This window comes from Delphinapterus leucas, chromosome 12, assembly GCF_059928025.1.
Source record: "Delphinapterus leucas isolate spDelLeu-1000000601 "Yukka" chromosome 12, BTC_Dleu_Yukka2, whole genome shotgun sequence".
NCBI classification, from domain to species: domain Eukaryota; kingdom Metazoa; phylum Chordata; class Mammalia; order Artiodactyla; family Monodontidae; genus Delphinapterus; species Delphinapterus leucas.
In genome coordinates, this window is record NC_143140.1 from 85,963,901 (window position 1) to 85,977,045 (window position 13,145).

The window sequence follows — 13,145 nt, forward strand, 5'->3', positions numbered from 1 at the left end:
GGATTCACTTGCTCAGCTGCCTTTTGGCCATTTCTGCCTTCTTCATAGTCGAGTGGATGTCTTCCACATTCTCCCCACCACTGAGGCAGGTTGTGGACCAAAGAAACAACCAGTCAGGTGGTTCTGAGCAGAGGTCTCAAGACAAGACAGACCTAAGTTCACTTCCCACCATGCCTTTACTCTACTCCAGTGGCTCTGAATCCCCGCTGCCTGTTAGAATTACCTGGGCTCCACCCCACACCAATTAAATCTAAGTCTCCTGGGGATGATCCAGACACCTGTGGTTTTGTTTTTTAAGCCCCGCAGAGGGTTCAGATGCCTGGGGAGCGTTGAGAAATGGGGCTCTCACTCAGCGGTTCTCAAACTTTAGCAGCAACAGAATCACCCGGAGGCCTCGTTAAAACAGATTGCTTTGTCCCACAACTGAGTTTCTGATTCAGGGAGTCTGGGGTGAGGCCAAGAATTTGCATTTCTAACAAGCTCCCAGGCGATGCTGATGCTGCTTGCTGGCTGAGACCATGCTCTCCCTGATCTTGATCAAATCATTAGCCGTCTCTGAGCTGCAGTCTCCTTTCTCATCTGTGAAACAGAGATAATAATAGCTTCCACGCCGCTATTATCAAAGGGATTAAAGACAAGGTCCACAAGGACGTAGCACAGAGCTGCTCGCAGGTGCTCACGAGATGGAAGGCACCACTACTGGTGCTATTGCTGCAGGCGTGTCAGCCAGCTGTCTGGCTGTGACCCTGTGCTGGGTCAGCAGCCCCTCCCGCCTAGTATTTCTTTGCCTTCTAAAAATGGGTTAGCACCAAAAAAAAAAAAAAAAAAAAAATGCATTCATGCTTTCTGCACTGGTTCTAACTCTAGAGTTTTCTTATAGAATGATGCTTATCAGAGGAAAAACATCTGTTCCACTTTCTTTAATCTCTAATTTATCTAATCTCCCTTTGTAAAAAGGTATATTGCTAATGAGTGAATTTCTGCCAAGGGAAAAAAAATGCTTGTTTCAATTACTTATTCTTCTCATTGACTTTACTCTCTGTGGTAAAATAGCACACAACATAAATATAATGAATGGGCCACTTTTTTCTGGCATCTCCATCACTGGCCACTGATGAAGAGACTTCCAGAATAGAAAGATGTCACTTTCCACGTTTCTACCCGAAGCACCAGACACACGTTGCCCGAGTACATCTTTTCCTCAGACAAGTGTCCTCCCCCAGCCCAAGGCACAAGCCGGGGAGAACCCTCCAGCAACGGTGACCATGATGGAGAGTGGCCGCCAGAGGGCGCCGCAGAGCAGCACAGCCTGCCCCCTCCAGGGCCAGAGACTCTGACCACCTAGGCACAGAAGCCCAGCCTGGGGTGTTGATTTCTTCATGGGAAAGGGTGTTTTTCTCAGAATCTGTAGACACATGCGTGTGTGTGTGTGTTTCACGTTTTAAAATTTAAATTAGTAAAGCAAATAATATGATTTGCTCCTATGTGTTTATAAAAGTAAATGAGGATGAAATTGCTTAAAAGACTAGAACAGGATCGAAAGAAGGTAAGTGAAATTTTAGAACTGTAACGGCTATGGGTTGAGGTGAGGGCGTTGAAGGCCATCTGGGATGAAGCCCTCATCTGACAGATGAGGAACCTGAGGATCAGAGAGTTCACACCACCCTCACTAGCAAAGCGAGGCCAGGCCACCCCCAGACCGTGCCTGACTCTGAGCCTATGTCCTCATCACAACTATCAGAGCCAGAAGATGCAAAGGCCGCCAGAGGTACCAGTAACCCCAATGTCTTCTTATTCTGTCCTCTAGTCTCTCACCAAGCAAAACAAACAAACGATTGCCATTTCATATTATAACCTGAGTTTGTACCAGGCCTTGCAATGTTTATGATACTTTCATTCTTTTTTTTTTTTTTTTGCAATTTTTGGCATTGTGGTAAAATAACATAAAATTTACCATGTTAACCATTTTCAAGTGTCCAGTTCAGTGGCATTCAGTACATTCACAATGTTATACATCATCACCACCATCCATCTCCAGAACTCTTTCATCTTCCCAAACTGAAACCCTGTCCCCATTAAACACTAACTCTCCATCCCTCTGTCCTCCAGTCCCTGGCAAACACCCTTCTAGTTCCTGTCTCTATGAACTTGCCTGTTCTAGGCACCACATAAAAGGGGAATCATACAATATTTGTCCTTTTGTGTCTGGCTTATTTCACTTAGCATGAAGTCCCCAAGGTTCAGTCATGTAGCATGTGTCAGGATTCCCTTCCTTTTCACAGCTGAATAATATTCTAGCACTTTCATTCCTACAGCTGACACCCAGAAGAATGCTGCCAGGAAAAATGGAGGGCACCCTCATCTTTCCGACAAGGAACCCAAGCTCCTGGCTAATTCGTCGCATCCTCATGGCGCGGGTCTTGGATCCACACTACGGCTTCTCACTCACGTCCAGAGCTCTTCACCGTCCCAAGTGCAGGAGGCAGGCTTTCCCCACCATCCCTCCGCACACTGATGTGGGAAGATGCTCTTTCCTGGGACACAAGCGTGACCGCATATCAGGAGAGATGAAAAGGCAAAGCCAACTAGGGAGAAACAACCCCTCGCACTAACATTTGCAGGGATTATACACCTCGTTCACAAAGCTCTTCTACAGACCTGATTACAAAGGTAATGAAAACTTGGGCAGGGACAGGGCTTGGAACATTCCAGCTCATGCCAAGTGGAGTGGACACAACAAGCCGCCGAATGCACCAAGTCCCTTTAGGTTTTTTTTTTTTTTAAGATTTATTATTTATTTTTGGCTGTGTCGGGTCTTGGTTGCAGCACGCAGGCTCTTCGTTACGGCATGTGGGATCTTTCGTTGCAGCGCTCATCGTGGCGTGCGGGCTTCTCTCTAACTGTTGCATGCAGGTTTTCTCTCTCCGGTTGTGGCCGCAGGCTCCAGGGCACTTCCCTGATGGTGTAGTGGGTAAGACTCCACGCTTCCACTGCAGGGGGCACGGGTTTGATCCCCAGTCAGAGAAGTAAGATCCCACACACACACCACATGGTGCAGCCAAAAAAAAAGTCCACTGTTAATAAAAAGCCACATCCTTTTTTTTGTTTTGTTTTGTTTTTTGCGGTGCGTGGGCCTCTCACTGTCGTGGCCTCTCCCGTTGCGGAGCACAGGCTCCGGACGCACAGGCTCAGCGGCCATGGCTCACGGGCCCAGCCGCTCTGCGGCATGTGGGATCTTCCCGGACCGGAGCACGAACCCGCGTCCCCTGCATCGGCAGGCGGACTCTCAACCACTGCGCCACCAGGGAAGCCCAAAAGCCACATCTTGAGGCAAATAAGGATCTATTTTACAAGTGAACTATTCCTCATATCTACCTGTGTTTTATAAACAAAGCCCATTCTGGGTGCGATGATGGTCCCACTATTGAGATTACTATTATCAGTTATCTGTGTGCTTTTTACACATTGCATCCCTCAATCCCAATACACACTCTAGAGAAAACAAAGGCTTAAAGACTACATAACTTAAGACTACACAGCCAGGATTCCAAGTGGGCTTTTCTGATATCGGAGCCCACACTGGCCCCCACCGAGCTCAGTTAGCTCTTGCTGAACTCCTCTCGCCCACCTGACAGGTGCAGCTGTCCTTGCAGGGGTAGATACTCTCTCCCCAGCTTAGGAAGCTGAGTCCACTCAATGAGCCCTACTGGGGCACATTCTTCGGGCCAGGCCCTGTGGCAGGTGCTTGGAGAGACACCAGGATGAAGAAGGCCAGCTTTCCTGGAGCTCACATCTAATAAACAGACACTTGTTAAGTTCTCTCTGTGACCCACCGGGCTTACATTTTGGTGTCGTTTGGAGTGTCACACGTGGTAATTTTCTGGCGTGCATTGAAAGAAACTGATGAACACTTTATTGGATGGCAATCAGTGAGAAAACAGAATACCTTGATTTTTACTAAAACACTCTGTGTAAACCTTTGCAAACTTCACGTAAGGCTGTGGAGACATCTGACATTCCATGGTATTTGTCATCTAGGTCCAATAACTTCATGTATTGGAAGCTATCACCAGGAGAAGGACGGGTGTTGCCACGATTGCGGCCATAACACATTTAAAAAATCAAATGGTAAGTTTTCTGAAACCGTATTTACTCTAGAAACACTGGGAGAAAACAAAAAAGAAAGCTGTGATCCGTCCTGTTTCGTGTGATAAAGACTATATCTTCTTGAACTCCAATAATTTACATAAGATGAAGCAACACTCAGAAAAGGTTAGCTGACCCTAAAAGGATTGAAATCTGTCTCAGTGGTCCAGGAGCCCTTTGTAATTCCAGCTGCTCGTTGTCCTTGACTATATTTTCTGATGTGAAAACGTTGGAGGTGTTCAGTGCCGTGCCTCCGTTAGGGAGGTCTGCAGACACAGTGGTGGAAAGGGATGCTGTCTGATTTTTACACATTGATTCCCCCAGCTCCCACGCCAATGCGTTACCAAGAAAAAGGAGGCGGTTCTCTAGTTTGTGGTGAAGGAGGAACACTTGTACCAATACCTGAGAAATAGAAAGGAAGGGTGCTTTTCCTTCCACTGAATAACCTGAGACAAAAACAGGAAAAAATTGTTACCCATGAACAATGTTTCATTTTAATATCTATGTACTCCACAGGTTAAAAAACAAACAAACAAAAAATGATGACACAAAGTAAGTTACTCTCAGGTTGACTTTTAGGTAATATTTAAAAGGAAACTGGGAGAAGATTTCTGTTAAAATAATATACTAATTGTTGTACCAGCTACTTACTTGGTAGGATATAACCCCATGGATGGTTCCACGGTATCTCAAAACCGAATATACTCAAAACCAAACTCATGATGTTTTTCTGCCAAACACGGTCATTTCCTGTGTTCCATTCATCAGTGGTGCACAGCTGTCCAGTAACATAAGGCAGAAATCGAGGGGTCTCCCTTAAAACTCACTCTCCCTCAGCCCCCATGTCGATCATCAAGATTATACATTTTATCTTCAAAATGTTTCTCAAATGTACTTTTCCCCACTTCCACCCCCACCTCTTCAGTGCAGGCTCATGTCATCTCCGCCTGGAGCACCAGGAGACCACAGGCTTGCACTTGCGCACCTTGACACCTGCTTTCGTCCAGTCCCTACACTTTCCAAAACAGTCTGATTATGTTACCACCAGCCCACCCACACAAAAAACTCCTCAAGGGCCAATTGAAAGGAGCCCTAATCTTAGTTATTCCTGCCGCTCTCACAATACGTGACTTGCTTTAAGCAATGGAACATGATCAGAGGTGACATGTGCCATGGCTGAGGAGAAGTCCTAAAGGCATTTTCTTCAACTTGAGTTGAAATGGCCCCATGGAGGACAGCTGGTCCAGAGTCAAGACATAACATGAACAAGAAACGGACATTTGTTACTGGAAGCTACTGAGATATTAGTATCTATCTGTTACACAGCATTATCTAGTAAATGCCAACTAACACATGGGGCTTCTCAGTACTCTTAAATTAAAATGCAAAATCCATAACTTGGCTTCAAAGCCCTACTTTTGTTTCCTTAGATCAGCCTTGCTTCCCCACACGAGGCCGATGGCCACTTGAGACCGCAGCTTAAAAGTCACTCCTTTAAGGAAAGGTTTCCTGGTCCCTCGGTCAATCTACCACATACTTCTCCTTCATCGAACGTATCAGGTTTATAATTTTACACTTAATTGCTTAGTCGTTTGAATGCTATCTCTGCTTCTCCTTAAAGCATTAATCACAACTGTAATTTCTTTGATGATTTATTTAATGTTTACCCTTCCTCCAACTACCACACATTCAAATACACGCTCTTGAAGTCTCACAAGAATACTTCCTGGTTTTGCTATAACCATTGAAATCAAGGGCCAGCGAACTGCCTGGCAGGTAATAGATGTCCAACAAATTTCAAATGAAATGACTCATTGATTACCAAACGCTAGTTTAAAAGTATATTGTGAAATGTAGATATAACAATTATTAAAAGCATTTGCTGAATTGAATAAGAGAATGAAATGCTATTTCATTTAAGAGCAGTAACCAGGTTATAGTAATTGAGATGTTTCTCTGCACCCATATCAACACCATCCCTGCCTCTGAAGAGCAGATAACAAATAGTATCTTAGTCATGTATCAGGTGACCTTACAGCAGTGGTTCCCAAACCCTCTCATGCATCAGAATCACCTGATATAAAGCACAGATTACCGGGACCCACCCCCAGAATTTCTGGTTCAAGAACATGTACCAGGCTTCCCTGGTGGCGCAGTGGTTGAGAGTCCGCCTGCCGATGCAGGGGACATGGGTTCGTGCCCCGGTCCGGGAAGATCCCACATGCCGCAGAGCGGCTGGGCCCGTGAGCCATGGCCGTTGAGCCTGCGCGTCCGGAGCCTGTGCTCCGCAATGGGAGAGCCCACAACAGTGAGAGGCCCACGTACCGCAAAAAAAAAAACAAAAAAACAAAGAACATGTACCACTAACAAGTTCTAGGCAGGGCAATGCTGGGGGCCTGAGGACCCCACTGAGAAGTACTGCCCTAGAATTTACAAAGCACTTTCACTTAGGGAGATCGGAAGAAAGGACAAGCAACTTCTGTGCCCCAGGGGCATGGTGCCGGTTATCTCATGGGCTTCTGAACCCACCAGGGTGGACGTCTCCCTCTGGGTCCACCAGCACTCCACACCTCACCCACCAGCCACTGCTACTCAAGCAGCCAGAACCTCTACTCCAAAATGTCCCTTCTTAAATACCACAGGGTCACAAATGAGGCACTGACACACCAGAAATCACAGCCCAATGTTCCCACTTTCTTTTCTTTATATTATAAAATGTATGTTTGCTCAGCTAAATTGGGAGAATGGAATGGAACCCTCACTTCTGATCTAAACCTAAAAGGTTAAATTTATCTGTACTTTAAAAATGAGATATGAGCATGAAGAATGGCTATCCTCAAAAAGACCACAAATAACAAATGCTGGCGAGGATGTTGAGAAAAGGGAACCCTCCTACACTGTTGGTGGGAATGTAAACTGGTGCAGCCACTATGGAGAACAGTATGGAGGTTTCTCAAAAGGTTAAAAGTAGAACTACCATATGATCCAGCAATCCCACTCCTGCATATATATCTGAAAAAAATGAAAACAATAACTCAAAAAGATACATGCACCCCAATGTTCACAGCAGCACTATTTACAATAACCAAGACATGGAAGCAACCTAAGTGTCCATCAACAGATGACTGGATAAAGAAGATGTGGTGCATATATACAGTGGAGTGCTACTCAGCCATAAGAAAGAATAAAATTTTCCCATTTGCAACAACATGGATGGACCTGGAGGGTATCACACTAAGTAAAATAAGTCAGACAGAGAAAGACAAATACTGTATGTTATCACTTATATGTGGAATCTAAAAAATAAAACAAACTAGTGAATGTAACAAAAAAGAAACAGACTCACAGATATAGAGAACAAACTAGTGGTCACCAGTGGGGATGGGCAAGATAGGGGTAGGGGATTAAGAGGTACAAACTGCTACGTATAAAATAAATAAGCTACAAGGATACATTGTACAGCACAGAGAATATAGCCAATATTTTATAATAACTATAAATGGAGTATAATCTATGAAGATTCTGAATCATGTCATACACCTGAAACTAATATAATATTGTAAACAAGTATACCTCAATTTTTAAAAAGCCAGTGGAAAAAAAAAAAGAATGAGATCTGAGTATGAAAAAAGCCAGTGGTGGCAGAGGAGGAGGTGGCCCACAACACTTCAACCCAGCCCGTTTCCCCCTGAGCGGTGCCTCTTCCCTCATCACCCCCATTCACACTGCCCCCACCTCAACCCCTGTCAAAACCAGCCTCAGATTCATGTCCACACCACAAACCACTGTAATAGCGTGAAGCGGGAGAGATCTTTTTACAGGGATTTAAATCTTGAGCTAAAAGGGTTAAAATTTGAACTGGAAGTTCAGAGTAGCCAAAACCACTTTTCTGGGAGTCCCAAGTAGGAAGAGAGATGAGATGCAGGGGGTCAGAGCTGGCAAAGAGCCGGGTGAGAGGGGCAAGTGGTTAGAGGGTGTGCTACAATGCGACAGGAGAAGTGGGGGTCCCAGGCGAGGACAGGCTTAGAGGGAGGTGGTGAAGCCGACTGACCTGGTGGGCCCCCGGCATCACCAAGGTTGTGCCGCCTGCTGGTGACAGGACCATCTCCTCTGCTCTCCCCACCCCAACAGGGCTGTCCGAATGTCATGGTCACTGGCCATTTGGCCATTTTTGTTCAGTTAGTGTTATGGGCTTAGCTGTGTTCCTCAAAATCCATATGCTGAGGTCCTACCCCTTGGTGCCTCAGAAGGTGGTGATTGGACTTGGAGATGAGGTCTTTGAAGAAAAGATTAAGTTAATGAGGTCATATGGGTGGCTCCCAATCCAGTATCCCTGGTGTCCTTATAAGAAGAGACGAGGACAGAGACACGCACAGAGGGAAGACCCTGAGAAAACACAGCGAGGAGACGGCCGTCTGCAAGCCAAGGAGGGAGAGGCCTCAGAAGAAACCAACCCTGCTGACACCTTGACCTCAGACCTCTAGACTCCAGAATGGTGAGAATATAAATGTCTGTTGTTGAAGCCCCCACCCCCCCAGTATGTGGTACATGGTTACAGCAGTCCTAGCCGGCTAACCCAGTCAGAATTGAAGTTCTGCAAATCCACGTATAGTGGAGTCATTACACAGGGGAAGTGGGGCAGAGACTGGGGGGCAGGTGGGGGGAGATACAGCAGAGGTAGACCTGTGCTCCCTTGTAGGCTAAAGGACATGGCCTTAATAGAAGCATAAAAGAAGGTCTCTGCAGAGCTTTGAACCCAAGAGGTAAACAAGAGCCACAGATTCTGAAAAACCCCATGGATGGAAGTAGGGTGATAACACTGGTACCCAAGTTCCAGTGAGCCTTCCTCCCGCAGGAGGTGCCCACTGAAGACCAATGACACGTGACAAGAAGGGGACCTGACGCTATCGGGGCCGTCAATAACCCATCAGGCATTGACTGGGATCCAAATAGTCATCGGGTATTTATGTCAGGCACATACATAACACATAAAGGAAACCACCCACATAGAAATCTCAACTGAAAAGATGACTTTTTTCATGATGTTATCTAGTAGTATTTGCTATAGAATTACAACATCAAAAACAATAACAAAAACCCTCAATAATCCCTTAGTTAAATAAGCCAACACTTCAACCATATGAAAAGAGAAGAACTAAAAATTAGCTGTCCCCTCAGTCTGGGAAGAGGCCTGCGGACCCTCCTGCAGGGTCGGCCTCAGCTTTCACCAGGCTCTTGGCTCACTGGCTAACAGTGTCCCGTGTCCTCTCCTTCCCTGACATGGGGCCTCTCCCTGGCTCTCCTGTGCATCCAGAACCTTGCCTTTCTCTGAAACCTCCACGGCCCCAGCTCACAGGCAGGAAATGCAAGGCCTATGGCAATGCTGGGGGGGCTCTTCCAGGACCTGCCAGGAGTCTGCTTCGCACAGGACCACCCCCAGCCGGGGATGCACCCATGACACACATCAGTCATACAAAAGCCAAACAGCCAAGCCCAGCATAAGAGTACCACGGAGACCTTTATGCCACTGCCTGTAAAGAGGACAGAAGACGGGCAGTGCTAGCATTTAAGGAAAACCTCTGCGGCCTGTGATTCTTAATCTTATTTTTAAAAATATGTTGAATTAATCTCATAGATGCTACATTTATCCATCTGTGCCTATTCCTGGCCCCAGGGTCCTTTTTCTGTTAATTTTTTAATGCATAATCAGAAAGATACCTTTTCTTGAGCCCCAAACCCCACGTTATTAGCCTGTGGCTAGTGGCACTCCATCCACCCTCCCCACCGTGCCCACCTCATCACCTCTCACTGCTGGTGACAGAACGGCCAGATCCCCCAGGAAAAGGTGGGGGCAGGGCAGAGAGCTGATAGGATTGCACCCCGATCAAAACCCATTCCAATCCTGAAATGTGCATTTCTCACTGAATCCCAATTATTCACACTTGTTTTAGGATATGATTTAACATGAAATGTGAAATATTTACTTCGTGACACTCGGGTTTGGTCTGTACACCGATTCCGTGGTGCTAATCCCCTTGGAGGGCTGCAGTTGAAGACTGCAGCTGGCAAGAAGCACCTCCCTCCCTGGAGATCAGCAGCCCCGTCTCAGCGAAACCTTCTCAGGGGAGAGAAAGCTGGGGCACAGAGCAGAACAGCAACCGGATTCAAACTGGGGCGCCCCCAGAAGGCCTGTGCCCCCCACCCTCGAAGCCCCACACCAAAGGCCAATTTTACCTCCTTCCTCTCTGAGAGACAAAAATTATAGCACCATGCATTCTTTTCATCTTTCTCTCTTTTTCTGAGAAGGAACAGTGATTAAGAATGCAGGTGTTAAGAGTCCTGTACTGGGCTCAAATCCTGAATCTGCCATTTCCTATGATATTCTGGACAAATCATTTTTAACTTTTAGTAGATTGAGTTTCCTTCTCTGAATATTGGTATGATAGGAGCAGCTAACCCCTATCATACACAAGTTACCTTGTGAAAATTAAACGAGGTAACTTGTGTAAAGTACCCAAGATTACGATGGCAGATAAATGATTGATTGACAGTAGCTGTTGAAATCATTTTATAGTTATTACCATCTTGGATTCTTACAAAGATTAAATAAGGTAATGAGCACTGTTGTGTTTGTTATAAAAGACAGAAAAGTCAACTAACACAGTACTCATTTTACAGGTAAAAACACAAAATAGCAAAAGTCACTTGCACGTGGCACATCAACATGGAAGGTTAAATCCCAGCTTCCTAATTCACATGTGCTGGTCCCAGCTGTGGGCCTGTGTTGATGCTTTGGGGGAGCTCCCAGAGAGAAACTCCATGGCAGTGGCAACAGGAACAGCAGTGACTCTTCTCATTAGCTCTGCTGGGCTAACACTGAGGCTAATATGTGCCACTCTCGTGAAATTTTCAGGTGGGTCTGTACCTCGATTCCATCGTACTGCAAGACCAAGGCAGACCTGGAAAACACGTACTGTTGGGACAGGGATATGGATTCGACCCCACTGCCTTGCACTATGCCGGGACTCCATTCACATGCATTCATGGGAATGATGCTCTCTGTAGTTGTGCAAACTGGGGGTTGGAGGAAAAAAAAAGAAGAGGAATGACTCCTTTCCTCCTCTTTCCCAAACATCCAAGTGAGAAGCTGGAGACTGAACAGAAGAGGAACAAATTAACGATCCATGGAAGCAGAAATAATCAAGGGGGTTTTATGAACAAGAGGTGCTAATGTCCCATCCTTAGTCTGTTTGTGCTACTTGGTGCTGGGTGATGCAATTCCGCTTTAGTGGCACCAAACCTACATCCATCTTTGAGTTGATAGTACTTTGCTGCATGGAGGGATTAGGGCACAGGTGTGCTGGTTAATGTTTAACAACTTGCTCTCTGTGAAATAAAAGCCTTGGTAAGTAGTGTTTCCAATTCCCAGGCTGTAAATACTTCCATTTTGGTCATTTCCAAGCTACCAACATGACCCCAGTGAAGTAGAGCTGGGAAGGGATGCCCATAATTGGGGGTGATGACTGACAAGAGCATGGAGACAACAGGGGGAAAACAACAAATACAGGAGCTAAATAAGAATTCAACAAAATTAAAATCTGAAGATAGGATGACTAGGAAAAATGAAGGGAACTCTCAAGAATCTGTACATATATTTGAAAGGATGTTGATTTTCCTGCTGTGTGTAAGTTTACACAAGATAATCCCAGCAAACTAAAAGATGTAGAGCTATCCAAGACTCACCTAAATGATGCAAAGAGATGGAACCTACAAGCCAAAACATCAGCAAAATCTCAGCCAAAAGCACTCATGAGTGGCTGAGGAGAAGGGTCTAAAGCATTTTTCTGATTTATGAATATAAGCAAAAATACTATGAGAAAATCAAAAGGTATAAGATTTTCTGAGCTTAAGAATACAGCATACAAGCTCAAACTCTATGATATCTTCAACTGTCTCTCGTAAACCCGAATGACTCGATCCTCTTGCCTCAGTTTCTTCCTCTATGAAATGAGTGTGTTGATCATGAATTTCCCATGCCATAGCACTGTACATCTATTTGTTAAAATAAATAAGCAGACAAGAGAAACTTCACTGAGGGCATTGTTCCACCTAATACTGCTACAGCTCAAGATTCGAAAATAGCTTTTCTTTCAGAAAGATGAATTCTTAAATCCCTAAAACTAAATATCAACCAAAACAACCTGAAAACCAATTTTAAAGAATGCATTGAAGGTAAATAGCTTCTTCCTACAATGAATGAATATTTTTTCAGACTATATTTCCCATCAATAGCTAGAAAACATGAAAAAATATGAGGAACATCTGTTCAAAGGTATCAGAGGATCACCAAGGCAGCAAGGAATGAAAGACCAAAATCCTTCAAGAGAAAGGAAGTCACTCTTTTCCTGCAGATACTTTTACTCAAAAGTAACAGAGCAGCGAAGCTGAGAAGTTGAGCAAAGATATCAGGAGTCTAATAGAGCTGGGGAGACAGAGATTAAAATATAGGACCCATGAAGAAGTAGAGTCCTACTAAAAACCTGAAGCTTTCCATTGGGACCCTCTAAAATGTCACTCCTTGGAAAATATATGCTTTTCCATGTAGGAGTACATGGAAATATATAAGCCCTTACAAAGACAAAGCTAAGCTTGAATCAGCTCAATCTCTGATTAGATTGAAATTATCAGTCCCTACACTTATTGCTGTAAGAAACAAAGTAAATTCTCTTGGAAGAAAGATAAAATCATTCAAGTCTCAAGTAATCTCCCAAATTGTATGCACAATGCTTATAATCCAATCTAAGTAACTAGGAAGATTCAATCAATAAAAAGACAAGGGGGCTTCCCTGGTGGCGCAGTGGTTGAGAGTCCGCCTGCCGATGCAGGGGACACGGGTTCATGCCCCGGTCCGGGAAGATCCCACATGCCGCGGAGCAACTAGGCCCATGAGCCATGGCCGCTGGGCCTGCACATCCGGAGCCTGTGCTCCACAATGGGAG